The following is a 16,713-nucleotide window of genomic DNA, read 5'->3' on the forward strand; positions in this document are numbered from 1 at the left end:
GGAAGTTGGAGTTTAGGAGGTGTGCAAAAGCATTTTGACAAAAATTCACAGATGGTAAATATATACATTAGAGTATTTTAACTGTTTTTAGCCAAACTACATAGAATTACTAACATCTGAGTAGGTATGTGAAAGTAAAAAGACAATCCCAGAATTCAGTAGTAACTTTCACAGTAAAAACGGTGGAAGAAGACAGACCTGAACCCCACCTTTTCATTTTTTGGCTTAATTGCTAAGTATGATTATCCTGTAGTTCCTTGTCTAGTCCTTGGTTGCATGGGTAGGAGGCTACAGAAGACTGCTAAAGAAATCACAGATTCTGAAAATTAAAAGCCAAAGGCAGGGGAGCTTGGTAACTTTTCTTTTTAAACTGTTTATTAATTATGAGTGTTAGGAATTCTCAAAGAAGTGGAAAATCTCCTAGGCATTCTTGGTGACATGTTTTTCTTCTCTTTCAGCCTTGAAGTAAATTGTCTAAGATAAAGATGAGAAATTAGAAAAGTAAGTTTAAGATTACTAAGTTCCTAAATAAAAAGAAAAATAGTTGCAGTATACAATAGAGAGAAGAAGTAGGATGATGGAGTGGAAAGACTCAGCTCAAATGTCACCCAACTCTTTGAAATGTTACCTGAACCTTCCCAGGCAGAGTTGGTTACTCTAACTTCTGTGCTTCCATTGCATATATTTCTCTGTTTTTAACATAAATCACATTATAGTGTAATTATTAATTTGTCTTTTACTAGTGAATGCTCCTTAATTGTCAAGGTGACGTTTTTAGTTTTTGCATTTCATTATCAACACAGAACATGCTTTAAAAATAGTTCAATAAAATTATAGACTGTGGGTTTATCTATCAGCATAAATACTGCCACCACCACCAAAAATACTGCCCTTAAAATACAGCTTGGGGATAAGAGAATTTGTTTGCCTATCCCTAAGATAGTGCTTATTCATGTAACTTTCATAAGTGAACTACTCATAAATATTTTCTCTTCTTTCATTTACTTTAAGTATGTACATATTAAAACTTATTAGGTTCTATTGTGATTAGTACAGTCAATCGGTTATTAATTTTAAGAAGTTAGTATTATTGGTAGTAATGCTTGCAACTGTGGCTGTTTCATGAATTTCCTGGTAAGGCACAGCTTTGGTAACTACTCTTCTAATAGGTCAAACAAAAACTTTACTTTGTTTTGTCACAACACAGAGAGGTGAGCTAAGTTATCTATGTTATCTCCAGTTAAAAACAACCCCCCACATTAGGCTTTTAGTTTAAGAAAATATTTTTAGTAGTCAAGTACCTTTTGAATGCATCTGACATATCTTAGTGACTCACCCACTAAAAGGTGGTACCAGATTGTTACCAACCAAGGGCTCTTGTGCCCAGGCAGGAAGTCAGACTCTGGCAGGGGTGTTAGCATCAGAGTAAGAATTTATTTGCAGGGCTCCAAGCAAGGAGAATGAGCAGCTCATGAACTTTGTTCTGATTGTTTGGTGCTAAGGTAACGGTGATGTTTCGGGAATGCCAACCATCTGATTATAATCGGCCTGGGGTCTGTGTGCTTGTGCCCAGCATGTAGTCACCATCTTCCACCTGGGTAGGAGTCTTAGTTTCTACAGAACGCTCCAGGATATACACCAGATTGTTATTCATGTCCCTTCAGGAGAAAGCTCGAGATCCCTGTGACACTACTGCCCTAATGGTGAGCTGCTTGAGCCTACTGTTTTGAACTCCTTGAAGGCCTAGAAGCTTTCCCCCCCACCCCAAGTAACAGGAATACAGAGGTGCTTTTGTACCCAGGAACCGGCAGGGTCTTGGTTGGTTTCAGTATCCTCTTTTCTTTGATACTTCTCAGTCCTCAGGGGAACAGGGGCAGGACAAGAAAGGAAATAAAGCTTCGGATAGAGAGGTTAGTCATAAACCCTATATGAAGTTGGTTTTAGGGAGAGTTTGTCTCCAGATGAACCCCAGGTGAAGCTTTTATTCTTACTGGTATCTGGTTTATGTTTACCCAGTGGTTTTTTTTTTTTTTTTAATACCAATTTTTTTGTATGTTTAAGCTCCTTAGTTCTTATAAGTGAATTCAAGATTTGGTAAATAGAAGATCGTCACATTCTTCTTACTTGTAACTTGTGAGCTGAGTGCCATCTGTGAGTGTAGTCTTTCTTATATCAACTTACGGGGAGGTTCAGAACACAAGTCCTCATTATCCCACTATTACTTTTCCACTGCCATGTTTATGTTGTCAAGGTTATTCAAGCAGGAATACCTGATGGTATATAGCTATCTCCAGGTTCTGCTTTGAATGGAATTCTGTTTTACCTTCATACTGATTGTTTGCTTTGAAAGCTGCTTGAGCTAGAATTACTTTGTAGTAGAGAAGAGAATGGTTGGCATAGATCCCACCTTCTCCAGGGCAGAGGCTATTATGCAAATTTCCCCAGATCTTCCCATTTCAATAAAGCCTTCTTTTCTCCCTTTAACACACACAAAACAGACTGTTAAGGGGGCAGCCAAGATCTGCCCTCAGCCTTGAAGACAAAATAAGGTCATTGCCACTCTTTTCCCAAAATACCACCAATTGTAGAATCTCCCATCAATGCTCCCATAAATGAAGGGGAAAAGCAGATCTCTTCTATTGCACAGTGCAGCTCTGCTATAAATGTACCAAGAAGATTAAAACTACCATAATTAGTTTCCTCAGGCTCAGCTTCAGTTCTTGCTTTCATTTTGTAGTTGAAACTTCTCTATTTTTTTAAATTTTATTTTATTTTTAAACTCTACATAATTGTATTAGTTTTGCCAAATATCAAAATGAATCCGCCACAGGTATACATGTGTGCCCCACCCTGAACCCTCCTCCCTCCTCCCTCCCCATACCATCTCTCTGGGTCGTTCCAGTGCACTAGCCCCAAGCATCCAGTATCATGCATCGAACCTGGACTGGCGACTCGTTTCATACATGATATCATACATGTTTCAATGCCATTCTCCCAAATCTTCCCACCCTCTCCCTCTCCCACAGAGTCCATAAGACTATTCTATACATCAGTGTCTCTTTTGCTGTCTTGTACACAGGGTTATTGTTACCCTCTTTCTAAATTCCATATATATGCGTTAGTATACTGTATTGGTGTTTTTCTTCCTGGCTTACTTCACTCTGTATAATAGGCTCCAGTTTCATCCACCTCATTAGAACTGATTCAAATGTATTCTTTTTAATGGCTGAGTAATACTCCATTGTGTATATGTACCACAGCTTTCTTATCCATTCATCTGCTGATGGACATCTAGGTTGCTTCCATGTCCTGGCTATTACAAACAGTGCTGCGATGAACATTGGGGTACACGTGTCTCTTTCCCTTCTGGTTTCCTCACTGGGTATGCCCAGCTTGCTGGGCAGGATTGCTGGATCATAAGGCGGTTCTATTTCCAGTTTTTTAAGGAATCTCCACACTGTTCTCCATAGTGGCTGTACTAGTTTGCATTCCCACCAACCAGTGTAAGAGGGTTCCCTTTTCTCCACACCCTCTCCAGCATGTATTACTTGCAGAGTTTTGGATCACAGCCATTCTGACTGGGGTGAAATGGTACCTCATAGTGGTTTTGATTTGCATTTCTCTGATAATGAGTGATGTTGAGCATCTTTTCATGTGTTTGTTAACTATCTGTATGTCTTCTTTGGAGAAATGTCTGTTTAGTCCTTTGGCCCATTTTTTGATTGGGTCATTTATTTTTCTGGAGTTGAGCTGTAGGAGTTGCTTGTATATTTTTGAGATTAGTTGAGCCCCTCTCCCCTAGGGGCTCTTGCCACCCCAGGGATCGAACCCAGGTCCCACACATGGCAGGTGGATTCTTTACCAGCTGAGCCACGAGGGAAGCCCAAGAATACTGGAGTGGGTAGCCTAGCCCTTCTCCAGTGGATTTTCCCCACCCAGGAATCAAACCGAGATCTCCTGCACTGCAGGCAGGTTCTTTACCAACTGAGCTATCAGGAGAGCCCAGACTACCAGGGAAGTCCCTCCATAACTCTTTGATCAACAAACATTGTAATAGGGGTGTGTATGCATGCGTGCTCAGTTGATTCTGTCATGTCCAAAGCTTTGCGACCCCATGGACTGTATCCCACCAGGGTCCTCTGTCCATGGGATTCTCCAGGCAGAATACTGGAGTGGGTTGCTGTGCCCTCCTCCAGGGGATCTTCCTGGCCTGGGTATTGAACCTGCATCTCCTACATTAAGGCAGATTCTTCACCCACTGAGCCACCTGGAAAGCCCAGAAGTGTGTATAATTAGTTTGTAAGAAGATAAAATTGTGAATTTCCATTTATATCTCAGCTTTCATTGCATACAGAGTAGTTTCAAAATCTGCCATGTACTAGGATGATAGGAGGATCTTTCTGGCACATATCATGTAAAAGACAAATATATAAACTCCTAAGACACATTACTGTTTTAGTGGATTCCAGTAAACTACTTTGAATAAGTTTTCCTGTGTTGATATTGTTATCTATAGAGTGTAACTTTAAAGCTTTTCTTTGTTCAAATGCTCTTTTTTTAACATGTAATAAGGCTATCCTTTCCTGTTTCATTAAGTACATGACAAGTTAATTTCAGAATCTCTTAGTATAGCAAGAATGATGAAAATAGCCTACTGTATTTCTGTTTACAGACTAGTTCTGTTACTGAAATTCTGTGCTGTAATCCTCTGAACACACAACTTGAGGATTTGAACAAAACATCCTATTCTTGGTTCCAAAATCTTGAGTTATGAGCACATAACCTTCACTTTGTTTGTTGTAAGTACCAATTAAATAATAATTTAAACTATCTTTTCCTTTTTTTGACATCCCCGTGAAGTCCCCTGAACCACCAGAGAAGTCCCAGTTTATATATAGTCTCTGGAATTTTGTACAAATTTTTTTTGAGATTCTGTTGTTATAGTTTGTGCATTACAGATATCTTTCATTCAGTGATCAAAACAGAATTTTAATTTTATCATCCTGTGCTGTCAAGTATTTATGTCTGATGTGTGAGATACAGAAGTAGCATATTTAATTATGTCATTAACATTTTCTTCTGAGCAGAGTGAGATTTTAGGAACAAATATTTCAAGAAAATGTTTTCTCAAAAGGAACTGAGCAAATCTCAAAAATTTTTTTGTCATCAGCTTAGAAGTTATTGGCAGTTTGTAGAAGCACTTCAGAAAGCTTATTCAGATATGAGTGAGTGAGTGAAGTCGCTCAGTTGTGTCCGACTCGGCGATCCCATGGCCTGTAGGAGCCTACCGTGCTCCTCCGTCCGTGGGATTTTCCAGGCAAGAGTACTGGAGTGGGTTGCCATTTTCTTCTCCAGAGGATCTTCCTGACCCAGGGATTGAACCCATGTCTCCCACATTGTAGGCAGATGCTTTACCATTTGAGCCACCAGGAAAGTCAAATATTAGGATTCATGAATCTTTTCCATAAAGACAATTTTTTTTAAGGTTAAAAAAATATTTATTGGCTGCACTGGGTCTTCTTTACTGCAGCATGCAGGGTCTTTAATTGCAGCATGCAGGATTTTTTTTCTAGTTGAGGCATATGGGATAGTTCCCTGACAAGTGATGGAACCCAGGCCCCTGCATTGGGAACACAAAGTCTTAGCCAACTGGACCACCAGTGAAATCCCCCTAAAGACATTGTAAGGCTTTTTTTTTTTTTTTTAAATGGAATGAGAATAACCCTTGTTTTAGATATTTTGTTCTCCTCTAACATTTTCTTCTTTTTTATACTATTTACTATGTCCAGATTAAAATTGAATTATAATGAATAACGGTGATGTATTTTGGAGTTTCTCTCATGAAATTTGGACCTAAATAGACATTTTTCTTTAATTAATTTTCACACAATGTCAAGAGTTCCCAAAGAGAAATTTTCTTGAAAGATTCAAGGATTGCTAAGAGTTAAATATTTCACTTAAAGGCTAGTATTAATATGTTTAATGTTGTTGTTAAAATTTTAGAAAGATTAGAATTATGACATAAGTGCAATTCTTATTGTTCTCTTATATGATTGTTTAAGTATTAATTCATGATCTTTTGTTTATTTATTTATTGACTGAACCCTGTGGCATGTGGGATCTTAGCTCCTGGACCAAAGATTAGCCCCATGCCCCCTACAGTGCTGCAAGAGTGAAGTCTTAACCACTGGAACACCAGGGACGTCCCCATGATACCTTCTAAAAGGAGATAGTTTAAATTATTTTTATAATTTTTTTTTCATGTTTCCCTGTTTGTAGGTTACCCTTTAATTAGATTCTGTGAATATATTTATAGAGGTCTCATTTATTTTTTTTTAATTCTCTTGTACTTCTTGGCAGTCACTCATAATAATGGCAAAATATGAAATCACTGATGTAAAAAACACATATACTTTCTTTTACTAGTGATTTTGAACATTTTTTTTTTGTTCTACTAATCAGTTAGTTCTCTTTGAATTGTTTGCCCATATATTTGCTTGTGTTTTGTTTTGAGATACTGGAGGACTTTTTTGTTTTGTTTTATTTTTTTAAACTACATCTGAGTCTTTTCCTTTATATATATATATATCTTGTTATTAATACCTTTCTCCCAGAAAGATTACCTCAAGATAGAGAAGAACTAAAAATTTACCTATAATTTATTCTAACCCCATTCAAGGTGGGAGGTTAGGACTGGGATTCTTCAAGGTCTGTACCCTCAGTGACCCAGCTCTTAAGAAGGGCTCAGAATTGGAAATGAAAAAACAGGAAAGTTATTTATCATGAAAAGCAACAGGAAGTAGACACAACTAATAGCAGGATTAAATTTTGCAGGAACTTCAAATAATATATTTATTGGATAAAGAATATAAAATAAGTTTATTTGAAGTGATTAAAGACTTAAAGAAGAATAAGCCTTTAAAAAATGACCAGGCAGATTTTCAAAAAGAAGCCAATGTCATATATTTTCTAGATATGAAAAACTGTATTTTCTTGATGAAAAATGCATTCATTGACGTTTAAAACTCAGTGAATAATTTAAGCAGCTAATTTAGACACAGCTGTGGAGAGAATAGTAAACCAGAAAATAACATTGAGAAAATGCCACTGTGGGCTTCCGAGATGGCTCGTGGTAAAGAATCCGCCTGCCAAGCAGGGGACACAGATTTGATCCCTGGGTTGGAAAGATCCCCTAGAGAAGGAAATGGTAACCCAGTATTCTTAACTGGGAGATCCCATGTACAGAGGAGCCTGATGGACTCCAGCTACGATTCATGGGTTTGCAAAGAGTCAGACACAACTTAGCAAGTAAACAGCCACCATCAGTCACCTCATGAAAAGGATGAAGGGTGAAACAACAGTCCACGAGCTTGGGAAACAGAAACGCGTAAAAGCACCCAAGGAGACAAATAGAAGAAGAAAAATATCAGTTGTGTAAAAGTGAAATTAGAAGCATCACATGTAAAACAGTGGGAAAGGAAGAATAAAATGGAAATGAACAAGACTCTAAAGGTTGGGAGTGTGATATTTATGAAAAAAAGAAGAAATACAAAAATGTGTAACTGATATCTTAAAAGAAGAAGGCAGAAATTTTAAACTTTAACATAAAGCAAAGAACCTCTTTGTGAACCAGGTGAAAGGATCAAATTACCTCCTGAGGATAAAATTCAAGATGTTCTCAAACATCAAAATCCAGAACCAAAGAACAGTGGGACAAAATCCATGATGTCCTCAAACTGGATAGTTTCATCTATACCAAAATGATAATGACAGACATTTTTGAGCACCTCATTCTTCAGGAAATTTTAGAAAGCAACCTTCAGTCTTTTTGTTAGCCACAAAGATATGTAACATGCTTACTTGCTCAGTTGTGTGCAACTCTTTGCGATCCCATGGACTGTAGTCTGCCAGGCTCTTCTGTCTATGGGGATTCTCCAGGTAAGAATATTGCAGTGGGTTGCCATGCCCTCCTTCAGGGGATCTCCGTAATCCAGGGATTGAACCCAGGTCTTCAACATTGCAGATAAATTCTTTACCAGCAGAGTCACCAGGGAATGGTGAATTTCTACAAACAATGTAGAAATGAGAGAGAAAATGAAAGTCATTTAAGTATATACTGATCTCTTCATTTAATATAGTAGGAGTCAGACAGTGTCAGTTGTTAAAACTGATACTGTAAAAAACTGGTGTAGTAAAAAACTTATATATATATATATGTCTAATTGGATAATGAGGCAGCAACAGGAAGAGAATGCTGATTTAATCACTGCTAATAATGTCAGCAAATATTGAAGGCTAAAGAGAAAAGGAAAGATATACTCATCTGAATGCAGAGTTCAAAGAATAACAAGGAGAGATAAAGCCGTCCTGAGTGATCAATGGTGAGAAACAGAGGAAAACAATAGAGTGAGGAAGACTGGAGATCTCTTCAATAAAGTTAGAAATACCAAGGGAACATTTCACTCAAGGATGGGCACAATAAAGGACAGAAACGGTAAGGACCTAACAGAAGCAGAAGATACTATGAAGAGGTGGCAAGAATACATAGAAGAACTATACAAAAAAGATCTTAATGACCCAGATAACCATGATGGTGTGATCACTCAACTAGAGCCAGGCATCTTGGAGTGCGAAGTCAAGTGGCCAAGGAAGCAACTCTGACCAAAGCTAGTGGAAGTGATGAAATTTTAGCTGAGCTATTTCAAAATAATCCTTAAAGCTGATGCTGTTAAAGTGCTGCACTCAATATGCCAGCAAATTTGGAAAAACTCAGCAGTGGCCACAGAACTGGAAAAGGTCAGTTTTCATTCCAGGCCCAAAAAAAGGGCAATGCCAAAGAATGTTCAAACTACCGCACAATTGAACTCACTTCACATGCTAGCAAGGCAGTGCTCAAAGTCTTTCAAGCTAGGCTTCAACAGTATGTGAACCGAGAACTTCCAGATGTATAAGCTGGATTTAGGAAAGGCAGAGGAACCAGAGATCATATTTCCAACATCCGTTAGATCATAGAAAAAGCAAGTGAATTCCAGAAAAGCATCTACTGCTGCTTCATTGACTACGCCAAAGCCTTTGACTGTGTGGATCACAACAAACTGTGGAAAATTCTTAAAAGACATAGGAATACCAGACCACCTTATTCTGTCTCCTGGGAAACCCATATGCAGGTCAAGAAGCAACAGTTCAGACCTTACATGGAACAACTGGTTTAATATCACAGATCCTTTCCAAACTTAGTCTTTTGTCTTCTTTTATGCTCTGATTTTCTCCATAGCACATTTCACTATCTGATATTCTCAATGTTTTACCTTTTTATTGCCTCTTGCCATTCTCACGCATTAGAATGAAATTTCTGTGTTGAAGGGAAATTTTTTTTCATTGCTGTTATTCCTAGCATTTAAACAGAAGGTACTTTAAAACTATTTGTTAAAAAAATGAATTACTGATGAAACAAGAGTTCAGGATTATAAAGTAGATAAAATCAGTAGTGTTTTTGAATACCATCAGTTTAGAGTTAAGAACGGAGAAGGCAATGGCACCCGCTCCAGTACTCTTGCCTGGAAAATCCCATGGACGGAGGACCCTGGTGGGACGCAGCCCATGGGGTCGCTAAGAGTTGGACACGACTGAGCGACTTCACTTTGACTTTTCACTTTTCATGCATTGGAGAAGGAAATGGCACCCCACTCCAGTGTTCTTGCCTGGAGAGTCCCAGGGACGGGGGAGCCTGGTGGGCTGCCGTCTATGGGGTCTCATAGATTCGGACACGACTGAAGCGACTTAGCAGCAGCAGCAGAGTTAAGAAATGTAACAAAAAATTTATTCAAAGAAATAACATTGTTTATAAAATATTCAGAAGGAAACTTGACAGCAAGTGTTTAGAAGCTGTATGAATAAAATTATCGGTATCTAGTAACACCAATAAGCTTGACTAGATAGATAAATTTACTTTAGTTATTGTGGAGCCAAAGTTAATGTTGAGATATCTTTTTTCCTATTTTAATATATAAAATTAATGGTACTTGGAGTTTTTCAATATTTTATATGAACTTCAAGGTCATCTAGAAGTATACATACGCAGAAATAACCAGGAAGACTTACGAAAATGTTCTAAAAAGTAATGGTTATGGCTGTACAATTCTGTGAATATATCAAAAACTTGAATTTGTGCTCAGAAAGGGTACGTTTTACTTTATGTGAATTATATCTCAATAATGTTATAAATAATCAAGGAATTCCTATAGGATTACAAAAAGTCAAATATTTTTTTAAGTATTAAAACATATTATAAAGTTATAGTGTCAACATATTATTGTATTAATGGCTCAGGAATAAACATAAATGTGAAAGTGAAGTCACTCAGTCGTGTCTGACTCTTTGCGACCCCATGGCCTGTAGCCAGGCTCCTCTGTCCGTGGGATTTTCCAGGTAAGAGTACTGGAGTGGGTTGCCATTTCCTTCTCCAGAACATAAATGTAAAAGAAGCAAAATGGAGAGCTTAGACCTAAATATAAATAAAAATATGTGATAAATGTATTTTAAGCCAGTGAATATGAAATGAGAAATGGAAAAACTGTAAGAACAATAGACAAAACCTTTTCAGGTAAAAGTTGTTTCCCTACCGTAGATTATGTTTTAAAAATCCAAAATAGATAAGTATTTTAAAAGTAAGAATGAGACCATAAAAGCATTCATTGAAAATGTGGTGAAGATTGTCATCAATAGGAGGATGTGATCATTTCAGTTATCTATGAAAACCAAACTATAAAGCTAAAGAGACTATTTTATCCAGTAAAATGGTTAAGAGCTTTAGCTCTGAAATCAGACTATGTTTAAAGCATATTTGAATCACTTAATGATTAAGTGACTTTGGTCAGGTGACCTAGTTTCTAAACTATATTCCCTTGTTTAAAAGTAAATAAATTTAATGAGGATAATTACATTAACCACATCATATGTTTGTTGTTTGGATCAAATGACAGATTGTGTGGTAGTACAGTTTTTCATATGTTTTTGAATGCACTGAACTTCTTTTTAAGAAAAACAATAGGAAGCAGGAAGATAGCCAGTAAACTGAGAGAGAAATGTGCAACATCAGAGAAACAACTACTATTCAAGAATATTGAAGGCTCTTCTAAATGTGCTGTGCTTAGTTAGTTGCTCAGTCATGTCCAACTCTCTGCGACCCCAAGGACTGCAGCCCACCAGGCTCCTCTGTCCATGGGATTCTCCAGGCAAGAATACTGGAGTGGATTACCATTTCCTTCTCCAGCTCTTCTAAATAAGAAATTATAAACTCCACAATTTAGAAAAATTACATAGGTCAAGACCTTCAACAGCTGTTACACTGCTGAGAAAATATACAAGGACTACAAAATCACATTCCAAAAAATGTCTTGTTCAGAATACCAGTCAGTAAGTGAAATGTAAATAGAAATGCCTCAAAAGTGTATCTTAAACAGGTTGTGAAACCTTAAACACTGATAATGGGAGTAAAAAAATATTTTCTTTACATTCAGCACATTGACATTTCACAAAAAGAAAACTCACATAGCTTAATGTGAAAATATTACAAGCCATATAAGAATACAAACCAAAAAGTAGAAAAAAAAAGAAAGAGTCAATAGATGAGTATAGACCTCACAACCAAAGAGGTGGAAATATTGAAACCATCTGAAAGATTTTGAAATGGTTTTTGGGCAAAAAGATAACCCATTGATAAAAACAGGACAATAAGAAATGGATTTGAAATGAACCAAATAGTAATTAATGTAATGACGTTTGAAATGAAAACTCAGTGAGTTTATTGGAAGAGTAAATGAGAGAATATTGTTTTCTGGAGATAGATATAACCAAATCACGCACTTGTCAAGGTTTGGGAACGTTAAGATGGACATGAATACTGTTAGTCTGATGTTTAATTTCAGAATTGTCAGAAGCAAGGTTGTCAGTTATTACTGGTTCTGCCATAAAGAATATCATAAGTCATAAGATATTATCTTGGGTTACAGATGCAGTGTTTATAATACTCTGAATTTTTATAATAAACTTTTTTCCATTAAAAAAAATCTTGATACAGAGCTGTCCTATTTGTATAATTACTAATTGTGTATATCTTTTGCTATGACAAACCTAGACAGCATATTAAAAAGCAGAGACATTACTTGGCTGACAAAGACGCGTCTAGTCAAAGCTGTGGTTTTTCCAGTAGTCTTGTATGGATGTGAGAGATGGACCATAAAGAAGGCTGAGCACCAAAGAATTGACGCTTTTGAACTGTGATGTTGGAGAAGACTTGAGAGTCCCTTGGACTGCAAGGAGATCCAACCAGTCCATTCTAAAGGAAATCAGTCCTGAATATTAATTGGAGGGACTGATGCTGAAGCTGAAGCTCCCAATACTTTGGCCACCTGATGTGAAGAGGGGACTCATCAGAATAGACCCTGATACTGGGAAAGATTGAAGGCAGGAGGAGAAGGGGACAACACAGGACGAAATGGTTGGATGACATCACCAGCTCAATGGACATCAGTTTTAGCAAGCTCCGGGAGATGGTGAAAGACAGCGAAGCCTGGTGTGCTGCAGTCCATGGGGTTGCAAAGAGTCGGAAACAACTGAGCAACTGAACAGCAACAACAGATAACACCCTTCAACCAAGCAGCTCCACTTTTAGAAGTTGATCTGAAGGAAATTATTGGATGAATAGGCAGAGATTTATATAATTAGATGTTCATCATCATAGTACAATAACAGATAGGCAAGGACTTTCCTGGTGGTCTAGTGGTTGAGAATCTGCTTGCCAGTGCAGCAGACGAAGGTTCTTTCCCTGATCTGGAAAGATTCCCCCATGCTGTGGAGCAGTGAAGCCCTTGTGCCACAACTATTGAGCCAGTGTATATAGCCTGCAAGCCACAACTGCTGAGCCTGAGTTCCTAGAGCCTGTGCTCCACAGCAAGAGAACTTACCTCAGTGAGAAGCCTATGCACTGCAGTAAAGAGTAGGCCTTGCTTGCTGCAACTAGAGAGTGCTCACATGAGGCAACGAAGACCTAGCCCAGCCATAAATAATCTTTTTTTTTGGGGGGGGGACTGTTAGGAGAAGAATTTAAATTAAAAAATAAATAGCCAAAAATTGTTTAAAAAGTAGCCAGTGTGAGTTTGATTTTATTAATTTTGAACTATTATGAAACCATTAAATTGATAGACTGACTTGCCGGGGTCCAGCCCTGGCTGATCCCAGGGTATTCGAAGGAGAGACGGCCTCGGCGACCTATTTATTTAAATATTCATCAAAGATATAAAGAGTAATAGAATGAGGATAGCTCAGTGAGGAAATTCAGTGGAGAAAAGCGGCTGAAATAAGGATAGCTCAGTGAGGAAATTCAGTGGAGAAAAGAGGCTGAAATAAGGATAGCTCAGTAGGAAAATTCAGTGAAGAAAAGAGGCTGAATAAAATTCCAAAGCAGGGAATTTACGTCATCTACGAAGGCCACAGGCGTCCTCCCGTTCTCCTGAAGGAGAGGAGACACTAAGGCCTCCTCGGTCAGATCTTAGAAGCCCAGGTAAAATTAGTAGGTTTGACGAGCTTCCCCGCCTCAGAGGAAAAATTCAGCCAGAAGGTGAAAGAAAGAACGACATGGGGAAACCAAATTTCGGTGAACAAGGCCCGCACTTCATTTTCCAAAGTAGTTTTTATACCTTAAGTTATGCATAGAGGATAATAGGGGAAGGGGTAGAGTCATGCAGTAAGCCAGGCTTTCTTCCTGCAAACTTATCATATGCAAAAGTTTAGGTGATTTGCATCATCTTCTGGCCTGGAGGCCTGTTAACATTTTAAGACCCTTTCTTCAGATAACTTATTTTTCTCTAAAGGTGATTAGGAATGTGCCACCCTCCAAAAGCATTAAAGTTGCATTCCTATAGGGCAAAGGTGTGGTGGGCTACAAGAAAAAGAATTAACTCAAGGGTCCAAGGTTACAAACATTAAAGCTACTACTTACACCAATTCTATTAATCAGTACACTGCCAGGGACACAGCAGGTAAGGGATATGGAGACTTAGCAGCAAACATTGGCCCAACAAGTGAAAAACCCTTCACCAATACAATTTCTAATCAATCTTTTAACTACTTAAAGGAATCTGTGTTTAGACAGTTTAGAACATCTCCTGCCTTTCACAGTTGGGAGGCTCTGAACAATCACATGTGGCCAGAAAAACCTTTTCAGGCAGGCTAGAGGATTTCCAAAGGAGTTTGTAGGTTGAAACACTGTCACACCCAGGAATTATTAACTGCAGCTGTAAGCTAACTCTTTTTTCAGAGAGAGGTAGTGGGGGACAGCCCCCCGTAAAGTCAGAGGTGTAGGTGAAAGCACAAAGCAGAAAGTAGGCAGACTCTGGTTTTGGGGGTAGATGCTCGAGAATTTCCAGGGGAACTCCCGAGGCTCAATCCCGCCTTTGCGTATGCCAAGCCTCCTTCCTCATGACCTTTGCCACTGATGGAGCTCGCTCCCAGCACTGACTCTTGATTTATTTGCATAAAAAGGCATCTTCCTTGTATTATTCCAGTGGGATATGAAACCACAATCATTTTGGCCCCATTTTTAAGAAAGAATGTACATGTGTTTATTTGAGTATATCATGAAGTATCTGAAATGTAAAATTGTTTATCTATGGATGGTAGTATTTATACCTTCCCTTTTCTAGTGAGAATACTTTTATCTTTGTTTTCAAGTTGAAAAAAATTATATGCTGGAAATGATGTTTTGATACAGTATCCTTTTCATTGGAAAATAATACACTCTTAAAATTGATACCTCTTACCCTTAGTTGTCATTTAAGAGATTCTTAGAATTGTAAGAGAGTAGTACCACCAGTACCAAATGTAGTTTTCAACATATTATTCTCTTTCACTCAGTTTATTCAGTGTCAGTATTTGGAAGAAAAAACTCTTTGAAACCAAATTATCTGTGTTTTCTGTTTTATTTTTATTTTTCCCTTCTTTAGTCATAGACCATTTACTAATAGTTAATGTGGAATACTAACTAGTTTAGGATGATTTTAATTAATCTGATACATTTATTTCTGACAAAGGTGAAACACCAGATTTCAATATAGTCTTTTAGCAGTTTACAGGAACCAGATTTTTTTACTTTTCTTTTAGGCAGAATTTTTAAAATATCTTGATGAAGTGTAACATAAATATAAGTGTAACAACTCAGTGAATTTTCACAAATTCAGCCACCCCTTGTAATGAATATTTAGTTTAACAAATAAAACTTTACCAGCACCCACTAAGATCTATGCTGCTTTCTCATTACTACCGCACAGGAGGGGTAATCATTTTCCTGACTTTTATTATCATAATTGGTGTACCTCTTTGTGAACTTAATATTCGGTATAAATAGAGTTATACAGTATGTAATTTTATTCTTATTCTGTATCCTTTCAGTCTTGTTTGTGAACAGTATCTATACTATGGTACATAGTCATAGTTTGTTCATAACAGATTTTTTAAGGTAAGTTATAACATTTTCAGATATATATTTTAAAATACTTAATAAAGCCTTTTTTTAAGCCTTTTATTTTTAAGTTTTGAAAAGTAACTGTAAAAGTACAAAATGGGAATATTGTTTTTTTAATAAGATGGAAATAAAATGTACTTCTTTAATTACAAGCTTAATATAATTCAGTTGTATATGAGACTGTCAACAAAGCCCGTTTCCTTTTGGGCAAAATTATGAGAGTCCAGTCCAAAACAAGAGATAGTTCTCTTAATTCTGAGTCAGTCAAATATTGGTCATATTTTGTTTCTTCCCTCATAGATTACTATTTTCATTACATTTTAGTTTATTCTTCCATTTTTAACCAGATATGTACGTATTAATATAGCCACATTCCTTTATCCCTGTCTTATACAGAAGGTATTGTTATAACAACTGTTGAAATTGTTGTTTTTCCCTTTAATAATACATACTCTAGATCATCATTGCATAGCAGTGTATCGATATTTCCTCCCCCCCCTCCCCCCCCGTTTTTTGACACTCCATTGTATAATATATTTTGATTTATTTAGCCAGTCCCCTGTAGGTAATTATTTAGATTTGTTTTCAGATTTTGCTATTAAAATAGTGTTACATGTTTAGCCTTTTGCAAACATTAGATTTTTGCCAGTGTGTCTTGGGTGTGCCAGTGTGTCTTCTCACCTAAAAGTGGGCAAAGGAATTAATGCATGTGTGGTACCATTTTATATACAGCACTTTTCCATGTATGTATGGATTTGGTTTTGAGTTTTCTATCCTGGTCCATTGGTTCCTTTGTCTTTTCGTGCACTACACTATTTTTGTGATAGAGGCTTTAAAAGTTAACATTTGATACAGTTATCCCCTTCTTTTTAGATTTTGCTAGTATTCTTGCTTATATATTTTTCCTAATGAAAGTTAGTAACTATTCTTATTCCTGAGAGACTCTTGTTGGTGTTTTTATGAGGATCATATTAAATCTATAAATTTGCTTAGGGCAAATTGTCATCTTTATGTCTTTCCTATCCACATGCGCAGTATGTCTTTACCTTTGTTCAAGTCTTTCATTTGTCAGTTATACCTCAATTCTGAAAAATCTTTGCTGAAACATGAAGAAAATAATCTTTGTCATCCAAAAGTAAAGCATACTGTTGTGTGAAATGATAAATTCATTTGTAAAGTATATAGTGAGGATG

The 16,713-nt window shown here is 37.1% G+C and overlaps 1 protein-coding gene across 9 annotated transcripts in view; it reads left to right on the forward strand.

Moving 5' to 3' along the window:
- ASH1L (ASH1 like histone lysine methyltransferase) overlaps positions 1-16,713 on the forward strand; it is a 205,277-nt gene that overhangs the window by 43,889 nt on the left and 144,675 nt on the right. The gene's annotated exons all lie outside the window — the stretch shown is intronic.

The sequence above is a fragment of the Bubalus kerabau genome, chromosome 6 (genome assembly GCF_029407905.1).
Source record: "Bubalus kerabau isolate K-KA32 ecotype Philippines breed swamp buffalo chromosome 6, PCC_UOA_SB_1v2, whole genome shotgun sequence".
Taxonomy (NCBI): domain Eukaryota; kingdom Metazoa; phylum Chordata; class Mammalia; order Artiodactyla; family Bovidae; genus Bubalus; species Bubalus kerabau.